The following is a 21,796-nucleotide window of genomic DNA, read 5'->3' as shown; positions in this document are numbered from 1 at the left end:
CTAAGTAATTACTATAAAAAACCCATCATACAAAATATTCACGAGTGCAGAAACAATATATCCTACCGTTGTCTTTAAATCACATGTTGGCAGTGTGTACACCGTATGCTTCAATTATTTGTTTACAAGATACTACACTGTAATGTCTGTTTGTAGTGGGTTGCACTTCCCTGTATTGCATGTGAATGTGTATTGCGTGTGTAGATGGTTGTTGGCTGGAGGACACACAAGTTATAGAATTAACCCCCATTTTCTGATAACGATATCACATCTGTGATAATATTAACATCAAACCTTTTTATGCCAGAGATTTTTACAATAAAGTACATTGATCTAATTAGTGAAAATTTGTATTTATTTCTAATAGTGGTTGGTTATTTAATAGACTTTATACCCAAAGCATCTGAAACATTTTTGGAAATTTATTTGAAGGCAGTTTTGAGTGAAGGAAGTAATTTTGATGAGTGTACAGCACCATCTGGTGGATAGATTGAGTACAGCACCATCTAGAGCCGTGGTTAAAACCATCTGAGGGAACCAAGTGAGTTTACGTTTCAAAAGCAGGTAAATACAATACTTAATGTCTGTCAAAATGATAGAAATCACTTGAAAATATTATCACTCAATGTTCCAGTTAATGAACATTTTGATTAAGGCAATATAGACATATATCAGCCTACTACAGTGATATGTAACACATCCCTATTATAGGCTAATAGCTGTTGAAAGAATCGATCTTTTGAGGTTATTCGTGGTCCGTTGTAGTAATTTGTTGCTTTTGCACTTTTAAAGGGTGAGTAGAATAATGTCATCTCATTGTACCGTTTTACAAAATGCTTGTTTACTGTTTCACGGAAGTTACTCCAATACAATTTTTCTTTACATTTACACACAAACTGACCAACTTTCAGATGCCATCTTTATTTTTCTAGCTCAACTGTCACTAAATGGAATGCGATTGTGCGATATTAAAGGCAGCGAAGGATATATAATGCCTCAAAAATCAGTCTCAGGAAACAGGAAGTGAAGCTGACATTGGATTCGGACGGGCCTTGATGCCCTGTGCTGCTCTGAATAAGGGCTGCGTCCAAAAACTTTAAAAAATGCTGCCTTTGGAAGACGCATTCCACGGTATGAATGAAAGTGAGGCTGTGAGTCTGAACTTAAGCTGGTGAAGCTGCCAGAATTCTGAGCAGAACCAGAAAATGAACATATCATACCAGTCCTCAGGTCATTACATTGGCTCCCAGTTACATTTAGGATTTCTGCTTTATTGATCAAAGACACTATTGGGCAGCAGTATTTATTGACCTGGCCAAGGCCTTTGATTCCGTCAATCACAACATTCTAATTGATAGATTAAAGGTTTCTCAAATGATTGCCTTGCTTGGTTCACAAATTATTTTTCTGACAGGTTTCAATGTGTTAAAGCTCCAGTAGGTAACTTTTGTAAACAAATATTTGTTAAAACTGTCATTATGTCCTGAAAGTAGAATATGAGACAGATAATCTGTGAAAAAAATCAAGCTCCTCTGGCTCCTCCCTGTGGTCCTACTGCCATTTGCAGAAATACACCGCTCCCGGTCAGAAACAACCAATCAGAGCCAGGAGGAATGTCTTAGCAGTGTCAATCACGCTCGTGTACGCACTGATCACCCCTCTCTTGCACAGCGCGAGCGCGTACCGTCGTTCGTGACTCTCCTGTTCAAACTTGTTCATCCAAATGAACGAATCTTTTTTCGAGTCATTTCATTCATTCAACGCATGAAATGACTCGAAAAAAGATTTGTTCATTTTGATGAACGAGTTCGAACAGGATTACGAACGTGCATCACAGAACAGAGCAAGGCGAGCATTTGTGCTTATAAAACTTAAAGTTTTTTATTTATTTTTGAAATAACCGATCGTTTCACTAGATAAGATTAGATTAGATTAGATTCAACTTTATTGTCATTACACAAGTACAGGTACAAGGCAACGAAATGCAGTTTGGGTCTAACCAGAAGTGCAATAGCAGCAAGTGCAGGATATACAATGGTTCCGTAAGTGCAGTACATGGATATGTACTGAATAAATATAGCTAGATATGTACTGAATATAATATACAGATGGCTATTACTATAAACAGAATTTTTACAGATATGTACAATGAACATAATATACAGATGAGTATTACTATAAACAGAGTTTACAGGTGAATGTGTACTATGAATATATATACAGATGGCTATTACTATAAACAGAATGTGAGCTTAGTATACTAATGTGATATATATAGAATTTGATAATATACAGAATGTGAGCATAATAAACAGATGGTTATTACTATAAACAGGATTTTCAGATAGATATATGTAATAAGTAAGGCTAAATGAGCATTATAACAATGGATTTAAAGTAGTGCAAATTAAGTTGGACAGAAGCTATCCGAGTAAAAGTGCAATGGAAAGTAATTGCATATTACAGTTAAAGTACGGTATTGCAAATGTATATGTAAACAATTGGTACTGTAAATAAACAGTCGGCAGTGCAAATTGATATTCTAGTCAGGTGAGTAGTGCAAGATGCATATGTAAACAGTTGTTACTATGATAATAGTCAGCAGTGCAAATTAACATTATAGCATTGCAAATAACAAATAGCCAATAACAAAATGGAGTTAGGTGTGAGGAGGGAGAGGAGAGATTATCAGTATATGAGGGGAGTGGGATCAGTGAGGGTTAGAGTTCAGTAAAGAGACAGCTCTGGGGAAAAAGCTGTTCTTTAGTCTGCTGGTCCTGGTCCGGAGGCACCTGAAACGCCTGCCGGAGGGCAGTAGAGAAAACAGTCTGTGGGCTGGGTGAGAGGACGGAGAGGACGGCGGTTTTCACCACCCGCTGCAGTGCCTTGCGCTCTGCAACAGAACAGCTCCCATACCAATCAATCAATCATTTATTTATAGAGCACATTTACGACACAACCAAGGTTGACCAAAGTGCTTTACACAGAATAAAAGACACACAGACCTAGCATTTATGAATACAAACAAAAATAGGTAATCAATAAACATTCATTTTCAAACAGAAGGTAGCTATATAGTGTTAAAAGCCAAAGAGAACAAATAAGTCTTAAGCTGAGTTTTAAAAGTGGAGATAGATGGAGCATGCCTAATAGACAGAGGAAGGCTGTTCCACAGCCTCGGTCCAGCAGCGGCAAAGGCGCGGTCACCACGTTTTTTTAATTTTACTTTAGGGACAGTTAGAAGGCCATGGTCAATGGATCTCAGGTTTCTAGAAGGGGTATACGGTACCAAGAGATCAGTTAGGTATTGCGGTGCTAGATTGTTAAAAGCTTTGTAGACGAATAATACAATTTTGAACTCTATCCTATACTTAACCGGAAGCCAGTGCAGAGACATTAAAATAGGAGTTATGTGATCGAACTTACGCTTCCCTTCAAGCAGTCGAGCAGCTGGGTTTTGAACCATCTGCAGACGGGAGATTGATGCCTGAGAAATGCCATAATACAAAGAATTACAGTAGTCAAGCCTAGAAGTAACGAACGCATGAATAGCTATTTCTAAATTACTTCTTGATAGAATGGACTTTACTTTACTGAGAAGGCGCAGTTGATAAAAGCATGACTTAACAACAGCACAAATCTGTTTATCAAATTTAAAACTAGTGTCAAATAGGAAGCCCAGATTCCTGGCACACTTTGTTTTGTACGGGGTAAGAGGGCCAAGATCAAAGTTAAAAACACAGTTTTCATTGGGGCCGAACAACATAAACTCCGATTTGTTTTCATTTAAGTGTAGAAAATTGTTTGACAGCCATGACTTAAGATCATTCAGGCAATCTAACAGCGGCTGAAGAGAAGATTCATTATTGCGTTGCAAGGGAAGGTAAAGTTGGGTATCGTCGGCGTAAAAATGAAACGAGACACCATGTTTTTTAAAAATAGCAGCCAGAGGGAGCAAATATAAAGAAAATAACACAGGCCCAAGGATTGATCCCTGAGGGACACCACAACCAAGCTGCTTATTGGAGGATGAATATTGTCCTAACTGTACAGTAAAACATCTATCTGACAGATAAGAGTGAAACCACTGTAAGACAGACCCACGAAGTCCCACACAAGACTCCAGGCGTGACAAAAGAATGCTGTGGTCAACTAAGTCAAAAGCAGCACTTAGATCTAAGAGGACCAGAGCCAAAGGTTTACCAGAATCTGTGATAAGATATATATCATTTAGGACTTTTGAAAAAGCAGATTCGGTGCTATGTAAAACTTTAAAGCCAGATTGAAAAACTTCATTGATTGAATTGTTTGACAGAAAAGTTTGTAATTGAGCCAATACAGCTTTCTCCATGATGTAGCACAGTTGGTCAGGATGCTTTCTATTGCACAGCGGTAGAAGTTCACCAGGATAGTCGAGGAAAGCTGATTCTTCCTCAGTGTCCTCAGGAAGAAAAGGCGCTGGTGAGCCTTCCTGACCAGGCAGGAGGTGTTGGTTGTCCAGGACATGTCCGCCGAGATGTGGATTCCCAAGAACTTGAAACTGGAGACACGCTCAACAGCCATTCCATTGATGTGGAAGGTGTCGTGTGTGCCTCTTGACTCTTTTCTGAAGTCCACGATGAGCTCCTTCGTTTTGGTGGTGTTGAGGAGCTGGTTATTTTCAGTGCACCATGTGGCCAGGTGCTTGATCTCCTCCCTATAGGCAGTCTCATTGCTGTTGCTGATGAGACCAATCACCGTAGTGTCGTCCGCAAACTTGACGATGGAATTAGATCCGTACACAGGCTTGCAGTCGGAGGTGAAGAGGGAGTAGAGAAACGGGCTTAGCACACAGCCCTGTGGTACACCAGTGTTGAGTGTAATGGACGTGGAGCAGGTGGAGCCAGATCGAACATTCTGGGGTCTGTTGGTCAAAAAGTCCAAAATCCAGTTGCACGTGGAGGTGTTGATGCCCAGATCTCCAAGTTTGGCTATTAGCTTAGTTGGGATGACAGTGTTGAATGCTGAACTGAAGTCAACAAACAGCATGCGTGCATAGGTGTTCTTTTTGTCCAGATGTGTGAGCACAGAGTGCAGTGCCATGGAAACTGCATCCTCTGTGCTCCTATTGCTACGGTAGGCAAACTGATGTGAGTCCAATGTGGATGGTAGAGAGTCTTTTAGGTGTGCCAGGACCAGCCGCTCAAAGGCGTTAAGGCACTTCGGGCTGGAGTGTTTTGGCACTGGCACAATGGAAGTGCATTTAAAGCATGTTGGTACTGCTGCTTGGGCAAGAGACAGGTTGAAAATGTCTGTAAAAACCCCAGCGAGCTGCTCCGCACATGCCCTGAGTACGCGTCCAGGGATGTTGTCTGGTCCAGCAGCCTTGTGCCCGCTGATCCTGCTCAGTGCCTTGCAGACATCTGTGGAGGAGAGTGTGATTGGCGGGTGGTCTGCTGGGGATTTGAGCTTGGTGGCAGTTTCACTGTTGTCTCTTTCAAAGCGAGCATAAAAGTCATTTAGCTCGTTCAGGAAGTTGACATCAGTGGGTGCGGAGGTGGAGTGAGTGGGTTTGTAGTCACTGAAGGCCTGAATGCCCTGCCACATGCGTCGAGGGTCAGCGTTGGAAAAGTGTCCCTCTATCTTAAGCTTGTAGCAGTGCTTGGCCTCTTTGATGCCCCTTTTCAGATTTGCTCTGGAAGTGCTATAGGCTTGTGCATCTCCTGATCTGAAGGCAGTGTTGCGTGTCTTCAATAGGAGTCGCACTTCCCTGTTCATCCATGGCTTCTGATTTGGGTATGTGGTGATCTGCTTCTGGGTTATAACACTGTCAATGGTGGTATTAATATAATCCAGTACAGAGGAGGTGTAGCAGTCAATGTCCGTGTGAGAGTCACTGGTGTGAGAGGCAAACATACTCCAGTCAGTGTGTAGAAACCTTTCCTGGAGTGAGAAATCTGCCCCCGCAGGCCACACCTTGATGGTCTTCACTGATGGCTTCACGCGATTGATGAGAGGTGCATACTTGGGCGTGAGGAACAAAGAAAGGTGGTCTGACTGTCCCAGGTGGGGGAGGGGTGTCGCGACATAAGCTCCAGCCATGCTTGTGTAAACATGGTCTAAAGTTTTGTTTCCTCTGGTGTGACATGAAACATGCTGGTGAAATTTCGGTAGCACTGACTTTAAGTTTGAATGATTAAAATCACCCGCAACAATAAACGCAGCTTCCGGGTGGACGGTCTGTTGTTTACTGATGGTTGCGTGAAGTTCTTTCTTAGCAAACTTGGCATCAGCATCCGGGGGAATATAGGCTGCTGTGATAATAGTGGAAGTGAACTCCCGCGGTAGATAAAACGGTCTACATTTAACCATGAGAAACTCAAGGTTAGCTGAACAATGTCTCCCAACAATAGCAGAGTTTGTGCACCAAGCTTTGTTAATGTAAATGCACAATCCACCACCTCTGGTCTTACCGGAGCCATCTAATGTTCTTTCCGCCCGGAATGTATGGCGTCCCGCTAGCTCAATAGCGTTGTCCGGTATTCCGCTGTTTAACCATGTTTCTGTGAAGATAAGACCCTTATTCATCGTCTGGTATCGTTTAAAACCCTTTGAAGCTGCGCTGAAACTGTCATTTGGTCCTCGAAACGTTTGTGTCCTATTGAAGTCCATTATATGGAGAAAGAAGCCTGGAATGTTTTCATCAAAAACCTTCATTTCTTTTCGACTGAAGAAAGAAAGACATGGACATCTTGGATGACATGGGGGTGAGTAAATTATCAGCAAAAGTTTTTTTTAAAAGTGAACTAATCCTTTAACGTTATCTTAGTAGCTATAACTTATAGAAAGAGTGCAACCTTATAAAGTTTCATGTATTGCAAAATACATAATGATTTGAGGACCAAGTTTGTAGTCAAAGTATGGGCAGGCCATAGTCAATGTAAAGCATATTGTTGATGTTTCGTCCCTATTAGTGAATGTTCCATAACTGTTTATAATCCGCCGTCATCGGTGGTCCTGCTTACTAGCCTGCGCGTTCACGGCAGGCTCCGCTGTGGGGGAGGAGCTGTGGAGGGAGGGCTGTAGCGCAGCAGAGAGCAAGGGGGTTGGACCTGTAAGTTGTGCTTGTTCAAATTTTCAGGCTAAGTCAACATTTTCTCAAAACTCCCTACTGCAGCTTTAAGTCAGAGGGCCTACTTTCCAGTCCTCTGGAAATGGGGGTGCCTCAGGGTTCAATCCTCGGGCCAACTTTATTTTCTGCATATATCAATGATGTTGCTCTTGCTGCAGGTGGCTCTATGATCCACCTCGCAGATGACACCTTTCTTTATACGTCTGACCCGGTGTTGGACACTGTGTTAAAAAACCTCTAAGAAAGCTTTAATAATATACAATTCTCTTTCCGTTCCCTTCAATTGCTTTTAATTTCTAGCACAACTAAATTTATGTTTTTCAATTGATCTCACACTGTACCTGACTGTTCAACAAGCATCACGACACTAGATGGGTCTGCATGCAATAGAGCAGGTAGACAACTATAAATACCTAGGGGTCTGGTTAGACTCCTCACTCTCTTTCCAGACCTATATATCAATCAGCTCCAAGCTAAAATTAAATCTAGGATTGGCTTTTTATTTTGTAATAAAGCCTCCTTCACTTTCCTAGCCAAACTTGCCGCTGTGAAAATTACTATCCTTCCAATTATTGACTTTGGTCATGTTATTTATAGAACCGCTTCAAATTCTCTCCTTAGGAAACTGGATGTCGTAAACCATAGTGCCATCCGTTTTGTCACCAATGCTCCATCTAACACCCACCATTGCAACCTCTACAGTTTAATCGGCTGGCCTTCACTACATTCCCGGCGTCAAAAACATTGGTATCATCTCATTTACAAATGTTTACTGTGTAATACCCCACCCTATCTAAGATCATTAATTTCCAGAGCAATCCCTATGAACCTTCATTCAAGCAGGTATCACTCTGATGGCTACTAAAGCTCGTACTTCTTTTGGCCGCCTTTCCTTCACGTTCTCTGCTGCTAATAATTGGAATACACTTCAAAAATCTTTGAAGCTTGAATCCATTGTCCCATTAACCACTTTTAAATTATTGTTAGCAAATTTATTGTCTGACCATTGTACATGCTAAGCCGATTTTTGTTGTTGTTGTATTATTGCATTCTTTGTACAAAATTGTAAATGTCTGATCTGCGGATCTGCATATTACATATTAATTGTCTATGTTTACTGTGTACTTCTTTGTCTTGTAATTACATGTGTAACTTATGTTTTTTGTACCTCGACGCTTTTTATCTTGGCCAGGTCGCCATTGTAAATGAGAAAGTATTCTCAATGTGCTCACCTGGTTAAATAAAGGTTAAATAAAAAATAAAAATAAAAAAACATTTAGGATTGATTTTAAAGTATTAATACTGGTATATAAATCCCCCATTGGCCTAAGACCTCAATACATTGCAGATATGCTCACTGAATATAAACTTAACATATCACTCAGATCATTAGGCTCACATCAGCTAGAAATACCAAGGGTTCACTCTAAGCAAGGAGAGTCTGCTTTTAGCTATCTGCTTAAATAGCTTCCAGAAGAGATGTGCTCCTACACTAGTCACATTCAAATCCAGACTCAAAACGCATCTGTTTAGCTGTGTATTTACTGAATGAGTTCTGTGCGACTGATTACACTCTATTTTATTTTTGCATTGATTCTAAACTGAACTCAAATGGCACTGAGAATTGGGTAAGAGAGATGAAACCATGCTGATGACCTGGGTCTGTGTTAGAGTAGTGAGTTTGACGAGTAATTATTGATGCATAATTCCCAATTCGAGGACTTGAAGATTTTAGAATAGAACGTTACATGTCGTCATCTCGAAATTACGACATGGTGTGAATGCAGCACAATGTGTGAGCTACCAAGCAAGTTTACTACATCAGAAAGAGCCATACATATGGAACTGGTTATGTGATGCAAATATCAAAATCAACAGAGACTCAAAGTCACTTTGCAGTCTGAATGTTTGAATAAGAGTCTGTGGTTTGGGTACAATTGATTGCAGAAGTTTAATGCCTAATGCACAAACCTGAAAGTTTGAGAAATATCAACATGGCAAGAATCAAATGTTTGAGCAATATCACTAATTTTTATATTATTGCTATTTTCCCTACATTTAAGAAAAGTTAAATCAAAGCTTACTTAGCATATATTTAAACTTCTTCAAATTCACCTGTCTGGATATGATTGCATCTGCCTTTGCTCTTAAATCACATTTTTCTAACTAAATTCAAGGAGTTGAGCATAAGCCTTTAGGCCACAAACTTTTGACTAGTACTGTATCTCTTCTAAAGGATAATATTTGAAATAATTAATGTATTTCATACAGTTTATATCTGTTATGATATATTTAGGACAAAATCAGTTTTGCTTTGTAATTTATCACAGGTGTAAAAGACACAAATGATGCCATCAAGTTGTTATTTAGAGCATGCGTGTCTTCCAGGAATTCTGTTGTAATCAGGTTTTATAGTTGTTCTAATAGTGAACAGGTCATTTCAGCAACACAATCACTGTTAGCAAGACATTATGTGTCGATATACAGCATATTTAAAGTCACAGCACACTTGTGTGAAAGTGAGCTTTTAAACACCACAAATTTCAAATCCATGCATTTAAATTACCATCCCATTCCCGAATGTGTTCAGTGAAGTTCAGGTCTGAAATTTGTACAGGCCAGTCCAATAAATCACTTCTATCTACTGTACATGTGTGCACTTTGTGTGATTTTCATGCATGATTTTCTGCATCTGTTTGTAGTGAGTGAAACTTATTAAATAAGCAAATTAGAAGGTGAAGTCACAAATAAAGAAGCTGTAAAATCCATGCACATACATAAAATAACACACACAATCACTGGATTTTTGATCTTATTCCCAGTTTTATTTAGTTTTTGGTACAATATTTCACAATAATATTTTTTTAGGTTCTATTTTTGATCAAACAAATGCAGCCTTGGTGAACATAATATTATAAGAGAAAAAAAAAAAGAAGAACATAAGAAGAAGAAAAAACATCAACCCCAAACCAGAAACCTTTAAATGATAGTGTATGCTATTTTGCAATCAATTTAATTTTAATCATAAACCTAAGTCTGAAACAAGAAACTAGTACAAAAGGTCATCAGAATTACTCTGATCATTTGCATGAGCCTCAGCTGGATGTTTTCTTGAACAAGGTTTGAACAGCTTATTGGGTGTTCATTTTTGCAGAAATTCACTGAGGTGACATTTAGTGATTTCCTAAAGAAAAGAAAAATGAACAGAAACCAATTTAGAAAAAAGTACAATATTCATGGATCTTGTGAATATATATATATAGATAGATAGATATATAGATATGTACACACACACACACACACACACACACACACACACACACACACACACACACACACACACACACACACACACACACACACACACACACACACACACACACACACACACACACACACGTGTTCATATCCTGTTATATTCAAATAATTTAAATAATAACTTAAGTTCTTATTGTATAAAGTTTTTGAATTTTTAATACCTTGTTCCCAAACTGGCAGGGGCAGGTTCCATCAATGTGAGTAGGTTGTTTAGTCTTTACCAGTTCATGGAATGTGTCTTGAGTAAAGTCAACCTGTGAATATAAAGACAAATACACACATTTGTCATGTTTACTTATTGGCTGTAATTAGATCAGAATGTTAACCTTCAAATGCAATTTGCAAGTTCACTGACAGAAAACACATACCTCGTTAAGGTGCTTCAACCAAGTACTTGAGAATAAATCAGAGAGGTAGACTTTCCTCTTTTCATCGTAATCAGTGGGAGTGTTTTCGATATATTTGTGACATGAAGTCAACGCAAAGACTGGGTGACAGAAAATGGATTATTGTTATACACACAACTTTCAAATCAAAAACTAGTGTGACTCTGTTTACAAATGATGTAGGACCATTAGTTGTGGTTTTCATATAGCATCTTACCGTCTACATCCTTGGGAAGTTCTTCGAACATCGATCCAGAGTAATCGCTGTCCATGTATATCACCATCTGCAGCACATAAACATGATGAGGAAATAGTGAGATATTTAAAAATAAATCGACTCATTCCCTTCATTAAGCGGTCTTATATCACTACAGGTTTTTGTTTTATTGCCCCTTTCAAAAGCTTGCAGTAGCAGTTGTGAAAAGGCCTAATAATGTGACTGTAGGGTAAGATGGACCTGCTAGAAATAGAAGAGGAAAAATAATCGCAAGGTCTGAATTTAAGATTGGGATTTATTAAGTAAGGAAGGTCGAAGAGGATTTAAAAAACAAAACAAATTCTCTCTCTCTCTCTCTCTCTCTCTCTCTCTCTCTCTCTCTCTCTCTCTCTCTCTCTCTCTCTCTCTCTTTTCTGCATCATTACTCTAATCTTCAGTGTCACACGATCCTTCAGAAATCATTCTAATATGCTGAATTGATGTAGCCTGGCATGCCAGACCTATATCAGGATGTTAAATAAATTTTGCTGCCGTTAAGGGGAGTCTAGATTTCTAGGCTAGATTTGTTTTTTGTAACATTATACATTCAAAACTTTTGATACATTTAATTATTCCATTATGAATAAAAGTATGATTTCTTTTATTTAAAAGAAAAAATCTTATTGACCCCAAACTTTTGTTTGTTGTTACATGTTACAAAGATTTCTATTTCAGATAAATGCTGTTCTTTTGAACTTCCTATTCATCAAATAATCCTGTAATAAAAAATTTAATTAACTGTTTTCAACATTGATAATAATGAGAAATGTTTCTTAAGCATCAAATCAGCATATTAGAATGATTTCTGAAGGATCATGTGACACTGAGGACTGGAGTAATGCTGAAAATTCAGTTTTGATCACAGGAATAAATTACACTTTACTATATATTCACATAGAAAACAGCTGTTTAATTTTGAAATAATATTTCACAATATTACTGTTTAAAAAAAAAAAAATCAAATAAAGGCATGAAGGCATGAGCAGAAGAGACTATTTCTAAAAAACAAAAAATCTTACCGATCAAAAACATTTAAACTGCATTTATTATATATATATAATAAAATCATGTTTATAATACTTAAAAATCATGTGAACATTACTGAATACATACCTTTGAAAATTGATTTCCTTTATGCATGTCCTTGATTGTTCCAATGAGATCATCAGGAGAAAGCTGTCATAAAACAAGGATTAATGGTCATGAAGTCAGCAGGTTATCAGATTAAACACAAAAGTTCCTATTTCCTTATCCTTATTTCCATGCAAAATCTTGTATTAATCGTTTTATTCCCTGAAATTACCATTTCATACTGGGTAAATAAAGTCATTTTTGAGATGATCACCTATAAACAACCATTAAAAGCAAATAAATAAATAATAATAAATTGAAAAAATTAAATAAAATTGTTGTACGTTTTGTCAATTGTGTATCCATAGATACTCTTATAAAGGTGATGCTAGTTTTTGCTTTTTATTCTATTATTCTATTTTTTCATGTTCAGATAAGATTCCTTAACATTTATTGTTTTTCTGAGAAATTTTGTGCCCAGAATTTCTTTCCCATAGGAATCTGTGCGATTGGGAGTTTTGCATGAGGGTGAAAATGTTCCCCATATATTTTGCTTATATTCAAGTTAGTAGACAGAAAACTGCTTGGTTTAAAAGTGAATTAACTGAGAGCTGTGAGCTTCATACATTGCTACACTATTGAGAGTAGAGAATTGGCATTTTTATATCATAATATGTTTGGCTCTTCATTATAAATATACCATATATCATGTCCATTCTGATAATCTCTTGCATCTTTTTATACTTACTGCCTTCTCAGGAAACTGAAATGCGCCTTCTTGTCCCAAACCGGTCATGTAGATGTATATGTTGTCATATTTTCCACTGCATTAAATGAAAATAATAATGGTACTTCATTTTAACTGCAAATTCACATGAGCTGCAAGCAGCAATTACAGGGCCAATCACTGAATACAGTTATTTCATTGTACATAGCATCCCTAGTGATAATTGTAGGCAAAGTGGTTTCTAAAATCCGCATATAGAATTATTTATAACGTGAAACAACTACTTTTTGACCAGTTGGTTGTGTGGTCACCTAGGCCTAATTAAAATTGGCTGCGTCTGAAATCGCATACTCTCCTAAGTTGGTAATTTTGAATAATTGATTATTTTTTGACCGCTAAAAAAGTATGTTCTTTATAGTAGGAGTGTGTGTAGTACGAATTTAATAATCCATACATACTACATTTGCCATGTTGTCCTTATCACAATGACATGCTAGCGTTGTGTGACATCACCACCATTCATAAATCTCTCGTGTGAAGCGACGCAGCTGATGCTGTTAGGTCACATGATAATGACAACATGGTGAATGTAGTACGTACAGATTACATTAATACTTCACACTAATACTAGAGCATACTTTTTTAGCGGTCATGAAGTAATTACTTATTACAAAAAAAAAAAAAACTCAAGAGAGTGTGAGATTTTTGACGAAACTAGAATCTCACCGGAAGAAGTAGGTAATCTGGTGACTTTTTGCCAACTCTTTTATGAGTTCTGTAAACTTCTTTTGTCACATACTACTTTTTGCTTTATATTTAGTACTGGCTATCTGTCCAGGCTTTCCCCAGACTCCAGCCTAGGAAACTGGGATCGGCTCCAGCCCTGTGACTTAGAAAGTCATATAAAGAAAGAGAGAGATATTCAGGGAAGTATGTGATTTCAGATTGAAAGTTACAACTCTAAGCACCTGTGCTGCTTCCTCACATTCAGTAGTTGGCCCTTAATTAACTGCACAAAAGTGAAGGTATTAATAATATTAATAATTAATAACATGACATATTGATATCATTGAACGTTTCTTCTTTACAGACAAACAAACCTGTCTATGACTTTTTTGCCCGTGCTCTTATCCCCTCGAAGAGCAGCCAGGAAGTTCTCTGGGGTCACATCCTATAAGATCATAATTGTCATAATTAATAATTATTGTTGAAAGTTATAATTGTGCACAGATATGGAATAAAAACATCAAAACAAAACTAAACATGTTACCATGTCAAAACAAAACAAATATTACCTTTCCAGTGTAGTCCTTTGGAACTCCTGGATACACGTCTAAACCATCAATTAAACTGACAATTTCTCCAGATTTCAAGTTACTGCAGGCAGTGAAGAAAAGTTAAGTGTTTAAACGCAGTCAGCTCCAACAATCTTATCGACACTTCTGTGATGACGTGTTTCTATAATTATTAAATCTGGCAAAGATTGCTAGCAAATGCTGTTATGAGGGTGTTTGTAATGCATGTCTGAGGAAGTGACGGTCGATTTTACATCTTTCTCTCTTCTGTCTTCCGTAATCAATCTCTCTATTTTCTTCCTCTTTTGGAGAGTCATGCAAATTCTATGGTATCATGCATTTTTGATCTTTTTCCCATTTTGCTTTGCTTTTAACAAACCCCAGAAATGCGTCTCCGTTACACTGTTGTCCCCGCACTATAGCAGTATGTTTAGCACAGAAGATTGAGATCAACTAAACACATGATACTCAAAAGCTTTGACAAATTACTCACTTTGGATTGTCAGCGATGTCATCATACATCATCACCACAATCTGCTCATCAGGAATCTCATGTCTCTTAATAAGCTGATAATGAAGGCACACATTGGCCTGAAACGCAAATGATAAAGATGATTTCAGTTACTGTCATAATTTATAAACTGAAGCACGTCACACCTTGGGGAATTTATGAGCAATATGTCTAAAAAATAATGAAAAAGCACAAACACAAACCTGGTGTTTGTAATTTTGCCAGCCCTTTGATCCGGCGACAAGGACAATCCATTTTTTTCCAGAAATTTCAAGAGCCATTTCCAAGCAAAGTCTATTGGAATCTAAAATAATAATAATACTAACAATTTAAAACTGAATTAACATAGTTGTCATGTTTTTAATTGTCTAACATGCATTTTTTAATGGCTCATACATTTATGATGCGTTTCAAGAAACACAGAAAAGTACAAGTATTTGATATTATAAAGTTTAGGACGATGATATAACAAGAGTTCAGGTTTTAAACTTAAGTGTTGCTTTCTATTCATGAAGTGCTGAAATGTCAATCACTCGTCATGATGTTAAAAATACTCGTCAAAAATGTTTCTATTTTACCCATTTATCTACATAATTAAATACAGCTGCTAAAAGTGTTTAGTGATTTCGATTATGTAGATGATTGGATCATATGCCATCATACCTGTGTTGAGTATCAGGTGTTCTGTGTGCTGGTCCTGTCGATTTCTGGTGGTTTTAGTCAGACAGCCTCTGTCTTTATATAGGCAGTTTATCCCATTCATTTGAGACTCATGGGCGGAGAGTTTGTGCTGGTGGGAGTGTGGAATTCATATTTTGCAATAATTTTCATAATCACTTTAATTGATGGCAGTTGGTGACTTTGTGAAACATGTGAACGGAGTTTTGAATTAGAATTAAGTTGATTCGGTTTTAAACTTTTGAGGTGGGACACTTGTTACATTACAGTTACATACAAGTAATCAAATTGGAAATATGAAGCTCATCCACAGGTTTTCTCTTTTTTAAATGATTGAATTATTATTATTATTTATTAAATGTCATTTGCGCGAGTTGCTTCAGTAAAGTTTTGTCAGAAAGGGGAAATACAAACAGCCACAATCTGATTCCACAGAATCACAAGTTTTAAAATTTTTAACACTTTTTTTTTATAACTCAGTTACTTTAAAGAAAAAACCTGTCCAGATGAAATATTTTTTAAATATGCAAAACACTTGAGTTTGTAATGACTTAAGGACTTTAAATAATGCCTTTATGATTTTTTTACTTGCAAAATTGATAATATCAGAGAAAATGATAACCATGCAATCATCTACTACAGTACTGCTTCAGACATTGCGCAATAGACCCTGAGGAACATTCATTCTTCATTCTTTTCATTCTTTTCTACAGAAGAGGAAGAATTGTCAAAGTTTGTTATTCATCAAAATACACATGTTTGTTAGACCCTATACCGACTAAGCTCCTGAAAGAGATGCTTCCAGAAGTCATAAATTCACTCCATTAATATTATTAATTCATCATTGTCATTAGGATATGTCCCAAAAACTTTCAAGCTAACTGTTAAGCCTCTCAATAAAAACAACAACTTTACCCTAGAAAATTACAGACCGATCTCAAATCTCCCTTTTCAGTCAAAAATACTAGAAAGTGTTTGTGAGATTTCCAGTCAGAATTTAGACTGTATCAGACTTCAGTTCAATGACATTAAAGGGGCATTCGGCAACTATCTCAACTTAATAAAACCGTTTAGAAATCATTTGGATGGTTTAATAACCTGTTCTGGTGAGAATGGTGACTTTCCCCGCTCCCCCCAGCGTTCCCAGGGGGAAAACCAACCTTGCAACATGAGGATTAACGTCCCGGTAAGCTGGAAATATGAAGTCTTGTGAGAAGCGAGAACGAGCGAGAAACACAAACTGCTTTAAAGCAATTCGACATAAACACACACGCCACCCTCAATATGTATGATGTATTACCCACCTCGGTAAACATAGCTCCACACGATAATGTTGGCCGGCTCCGATAATAACAAATGCACATGAGCAGCGGTAGAAAGGGGGAGAAGGGTGCCGCAAGTGAGTTTTTTTACGACATTAGAGGTGGCTTCTTCCAAATAATGAATTAGCGAAATTGAAACCTTTTTTGTGTTTTAATGATTTGGAGGTTGTTATGCATGCTTTTATTACATCCAGATTGGACTATTGTAATTCATTGTACTATGGTATTTCTCATGCATCACTTTCACGTCTGCGGTTGGTTCAAAATGCTGCTGCAAGGCTTTTAACCGGGACTAGGAAATATGAGAGTATAACACCTGTACTTGCATCCCTTCATTGGCTTCCAGTCAAATTTAGGAGTATAAGATGTTATTATTTGTTTTTAAGGGCTTAAATGGGATGGCACCAAGTTACATTAGTGAACTTCTTCAGCAACATACATCCTCTAGGCCTTTAAGATCTATGTTTCAGTTAACCATTCCAAAGTCTCGACTAAAATCAAAAGGAGACAGGGCCTTCTCTGTTGCAGCTCCTTGTTTATGGAATAGTTTACCCCTCCACGTTAGATTTTGTGCCAACCATTATGCATTTAAAGACTCATCTCTTCTCTCTTGAATTTGATTGTAATACAATTTTGGTAATTGTTTTATACTTTGTTTTATAATTTTAGATTATATGTGCTGGGCTGAATGTAAAGCACTTTGGCCAACATGTGTTGTTTTTAAATATGCTATATATATAAATGTGCTTGATTGATCAAGAGACGATACGAAGGAATGCACTATTTTATTCAAGATGCCTTCAAGACCTACCGAAGATTACCATCAGCGATGTACACCTGCTAAAGCTCAGCCCCGAGGAGCAAAAGGGAAAAAGGGTTCAAGATGTATATCATCTGTGTTAGTATTTAGTTCCCTTCTGTTCAGTCAGTCTTGGTCCGTTCAACTTTGTGTCTAGTGTGTGGGAACCTTCTGCCCGTCTGTACCTGTTTTAGTTGTATTGTTGCAAGTAAACGCTTTGCTTTGGAACCTGCACCACACCCTGACAACAAGGCATTTTTAACCTTTTGGAGACTTTTTTTGGTCCCCATGAGGAAAACAGCTTATAAATCATAAGTGATTTTTTTTTGTTGTTGTTGAAAATGCAAAAATGGGTGATAAAAATACAGTTTGTACAGTATAAAAGTAATTTTTTCTATGGAATAGAGGGTAACACATTATATAAGTGCATATATATATACACACACACACACACACACACACACACACACACACACACACACACACACACACACACACACACACACACACACACACACACACACACACACACACACACTGACACACACACACACACACTGACACACACACACACACACACACACACACACACACACACACACATATATTGTTGTCTCTATGTTAGACTATATACAAATAGTGAGTTCTTCAATCATTGTAACTGTAATTAACAAAATAATTGTTGTTTAATAAGCTCTTATGTAAAGTTAGATAATGCTTTTTTTATGCTTTAACTAATTAACCATAAATAGTTAGTTACTTAATAGAAACTAATGTTTACAGTTGAACTTATTTCCACCATACTTACATTTATGTATCTTACACTTAGCTAATAGTAGCAGATTAATTAAATAATATTCCTATTAAGACATGTAATGGGGAAAGAACAAATAAAGCATTTCCATTTTTCAACAGTTGAAAGCTGGGCATGATTTAATCCTTAATAAAAAAAACAAATCAGACCAAAAACAAAATAAGTTTCAACATGTACACCACAAAATGTACAAAATATATAAATTTCACAATGAAATCTGTTTAGAAGATGGTAATTGCAATGGTGATTTTTTTTTAAACGAGTTTATAAGAAATACGTTTTTAATTAAATATTTATAAATATTTAATTAAATATTTATTTCAACATTTATTTCAACATCAGACAATCACAGTCATTCTAAAATACCAATAATAGAATAATCCAATTTATTATTGCTGAAGACGCCCTATCACACACCCGGCACAATGCGGCGCCAGACATGTGTTTTTTGCTAGTTTCAGCCTGACTTTTGTGCGCCTATGTGCGTGCTGGTCTGAAAACGAGGTGTGTTCAGGCGCATTGTTGGCGCGTTGCTATTTTGAGGAACTGAAATAGACTGCGCCATTGACCAACTGAAACCTGAAAGTCAATGGTGCAATATTTTTTTTTATTATTTAAAGGGAACATTAGTAATATCCACTGAATGTAGAGAGAGCTGAGGACATGTAGATATTTTTATGAAGCATTTTAACCCTATGAGTAAGGTGACATGTCCGAGAGGGGAAGCGGCTCTTAGTTGATTTATGGTCTTTGTCCCCAGCATGCTTAGACTGTTCATTCAAGCTCAAATAGACATAACAAATTCACATTGCATTCTAAGAGAACGTGATGTACATCAAAGTGTGTGTCATTAAATGAGGATTACTTTGCTAGGAAGCATGATACAGGTGAGGTTATATTGACCGTTGGGTGGTTGTTCAACCACATACACCCCAATCAAACATACCATGTTGTTATACCTAATAGTACACGAGACAGTAAATCATCACAGTTTCTGTGAGGCATGTTCCTTCATAGATCAGAGTAACACCGCAAAGTTTATTTAATTAAAGATGGTCTCTCTCTCTTAAGCATGTGGCGCATGTGGCCACATTCCTTTGAGGTCGTAAAGTCTGTTATCAGTCTTAAAGTGTTCTGTAACCGGACACCCGGCTGACAAAGTAACTTCATTTGTGAGGTTAGTTTTGGGGGAGAGTTCATAGACCTTTATATTCATTAAATATAGTGAATATGAATAATTAGTGTGTGTCTGATTGGTCCAGACCCTACATCCCCCCCTTTCGACCGTTGTTGTCCCCCTCAAGGACAACCATGATCGAAGTTGAAAGTGCCGACAGATCAGACACACCTTTGTCATAGAAGGCTGGAAGGCCATGGTGGCCTCTGGTTGCTCGCGTCTTCTGGAGTGGTGGTCGTTCCACGGCGGTTGATGTGGACAGTAGCCCAGTACAGGTCTCTGCAGCAGGTGTTGGGGCAGAAGGTGCCTTGACTGGGTATCACCTGTCATTCTGGAGTTAGGGTGAAATTGTGGTTCTTGAAGAAGGATGAGGTTTCCAGCTTTGATTCAGGTTTGGCCTCAGCAGGGCAGCGTGTGTCCTGGATCAGAGACTGCAGACCAGCTGAGTTTGAGTAAAGTCATTCTGGAAGACAGTAAACAGCTGTTTCATTGAGTTCACTGTCTGGTTCAGCCGAACGCTGTGGGTGTTGAGAATTACCACAGTTCCCTTCGATGTCTTGCCGATGGACGGCAGGGAGGCACTCTGTGTTGTGAGTTGCCCTTTTAGCTGTGGGATTTCAGTTTGAATTTCAGCCACACGTTGTCTCACGGTGGCTAGGTTCAGTGCGTTGACACTGGAAATGCCAATGTTAACAGAATTCCGACGGCAGTGGCGGTTGTGTCCATCTGGCTCTGCTTGTGTGACATTTTTTTTTTCAAGTTGGTTGAGCATGTGTTCGACATTGGCCTCAGCGTGGGCGAGGGAGTGGAGTCGAACATACACTCTCTGGGTGTGGGTCCTGCAGTTGGTGATAAGGAGTCCCGGTTGTTCCTTCGGGACGCTGCCTGATACCGGACCTGGTGAGATGACCGACTGCAGCTGTCCTCTGGTTGGCTGGAGGCACAGGAAGACTAACCACAGCAGCATCCTGGAACAGACAAAGGGGAGAGGGAGAGAGAAATGGAGGAAAGATCTCAGCGACTGTCGTCCTTTGTTGGCTAGGACAGTCTTTCCGCTTCGAGGACGCCGGTATGCCAATTGCTTCGGTGTTCTGGTGCTGCGGTGTGCAGCACATGCTGCGTCATGGGCATACACTGGCATGAACCCCCCTTTTGCACTGTGGCACCACAAGCTTTGGCGCAGCGATGTCATCAGGTGCATAACACAGAGTGTTGTCCTGTGCACGCAGCATGTGCTTGTTGATTTCAGTTGTCTGGGGCACCGGTTGTCGGTGGGTGCAGACGGCGTTCGTGGGTGGTTGGAGGGGTTAGAGGTGGTTTCTCATAGTGTCCATTGGTTTGTCATAGTCTTTGGTAAGCTGGAAGGTTGGGGTCAGGTTAAGCAGAGGCTCTGTGACATTTTGGCACACTTGTGGTGAGAGACTAATTCATGACCCTAAAAGTTCAGAACCACTGTTTAATGGGTTCGCTAGATATGTAGCATAAAGTTAGGTGTTCATGTGTATCTAGCTAGTGATGTGTCTCTTGTATCTTTATCATCTTAGCTGTGGATGTTAGGAGGCTAAGACTTGTGTGGTTCCTAGAGTATTTCCTGGAAAGGGCATAGCCGAGATGAAATAAATGACTTAAGATGGTTCTTATGACTAAATTATTTCTCTGGACTTAAATGGTGGTTCACTGCGGCTTGACGAAGTGAAGGATAGGAGGAAAAGGGACAGCTTTCCTATTCAAATTATGCTTATTATCAATCCTCAGGACTAAAGTTATGCCCTAGTAATTGTTGAAATTACTTGTGTCGCAGGGTCACAAAGATGAGTGCACTTGTTGAAAATAAACACAATCACAAATAAAGGTGTCTCTGTTTCCTTTCTGGGCCCAATGGGAAATAGAACCACATTCGAACAAGAGAGGAAATGGAATTAAATCATATAGATGACCGAATAGACAAGGGAATAGCTGACTGCTATTATTATCAAAGTGGAAATAAAAGAATAAAATAAAAAAATAAAGTAAGTAATCAAAACAGCGGTAATGATCTGAAATTGAGAATAATCAATAGCACTAGTGACTAACCTTTAGATTTGCCTGGACCAACACTCCCTAGTGGGTCACAGCTGTTGCGTGTTTAAGACCACACCGTGTGTGTCCCTCCAAAGGTTTAGTCAATATGCTGATGAAAATTCTCATAACTATAAGAATTCTTCTCTAGCTACACAGCTTACATGTAATTAAACTTGGGTTTAATTGACAGGGCATCTGCAAATTTAGCCTACAGCGCTCAGCAAGGACTATGCCTAAACTAGTGAAGGTGAAATTCAGCTGAGAAGAATT

At 38.3% G+C, this 21,796-nt stretch overlaps 1 long non-coding RNA gene across 1 annotated transcript; it reads right to left on the bottom strand.

The window, feature by feature from the left end:
* Positions 1-12,898: 12,898 nt before the first annotated feature.
* LOC143723364 (uncharacterized) lies at positions 12,899-14,246 on the bottom strand. The gene is made up of 3 exons (XR_013197093.1): positions 14,165-14,246; positions 13,970-14,040; positions 12,899-12,966 (listed from the first exon to the last, which is right to left on the bottom strand). It is a non-coding gene; the product is annotated as an uncharacterized LOC143723364 (long non-coding RNA).
* Between the last annotated feature and the right edge of the window lie 7,550 nt (positions 14,247-21,796).

The sequence above is a fragment of the Siphateles boraxobius genome, unplaced genomic scaffold, assembly GCF_051911475.1.
Source record: "Siphateles boraxobius isolate OS27281-9 unplaced genomic scaffold, OSU_SipBor_1 7, whole genome shotgun sequence".
In the NCBI taxonomy this organism is placed as follows: Eukaryota; Metazoa; Chordata; class Actinopteri; order Cypriniformes; family Leuciscidae; genus Siphateles; species Siphateles boraxobius.
Note: the sequence above shows the minus strand (reverse complement) of the source record. Positions and strands in the feature narration are given on the sequence as shown.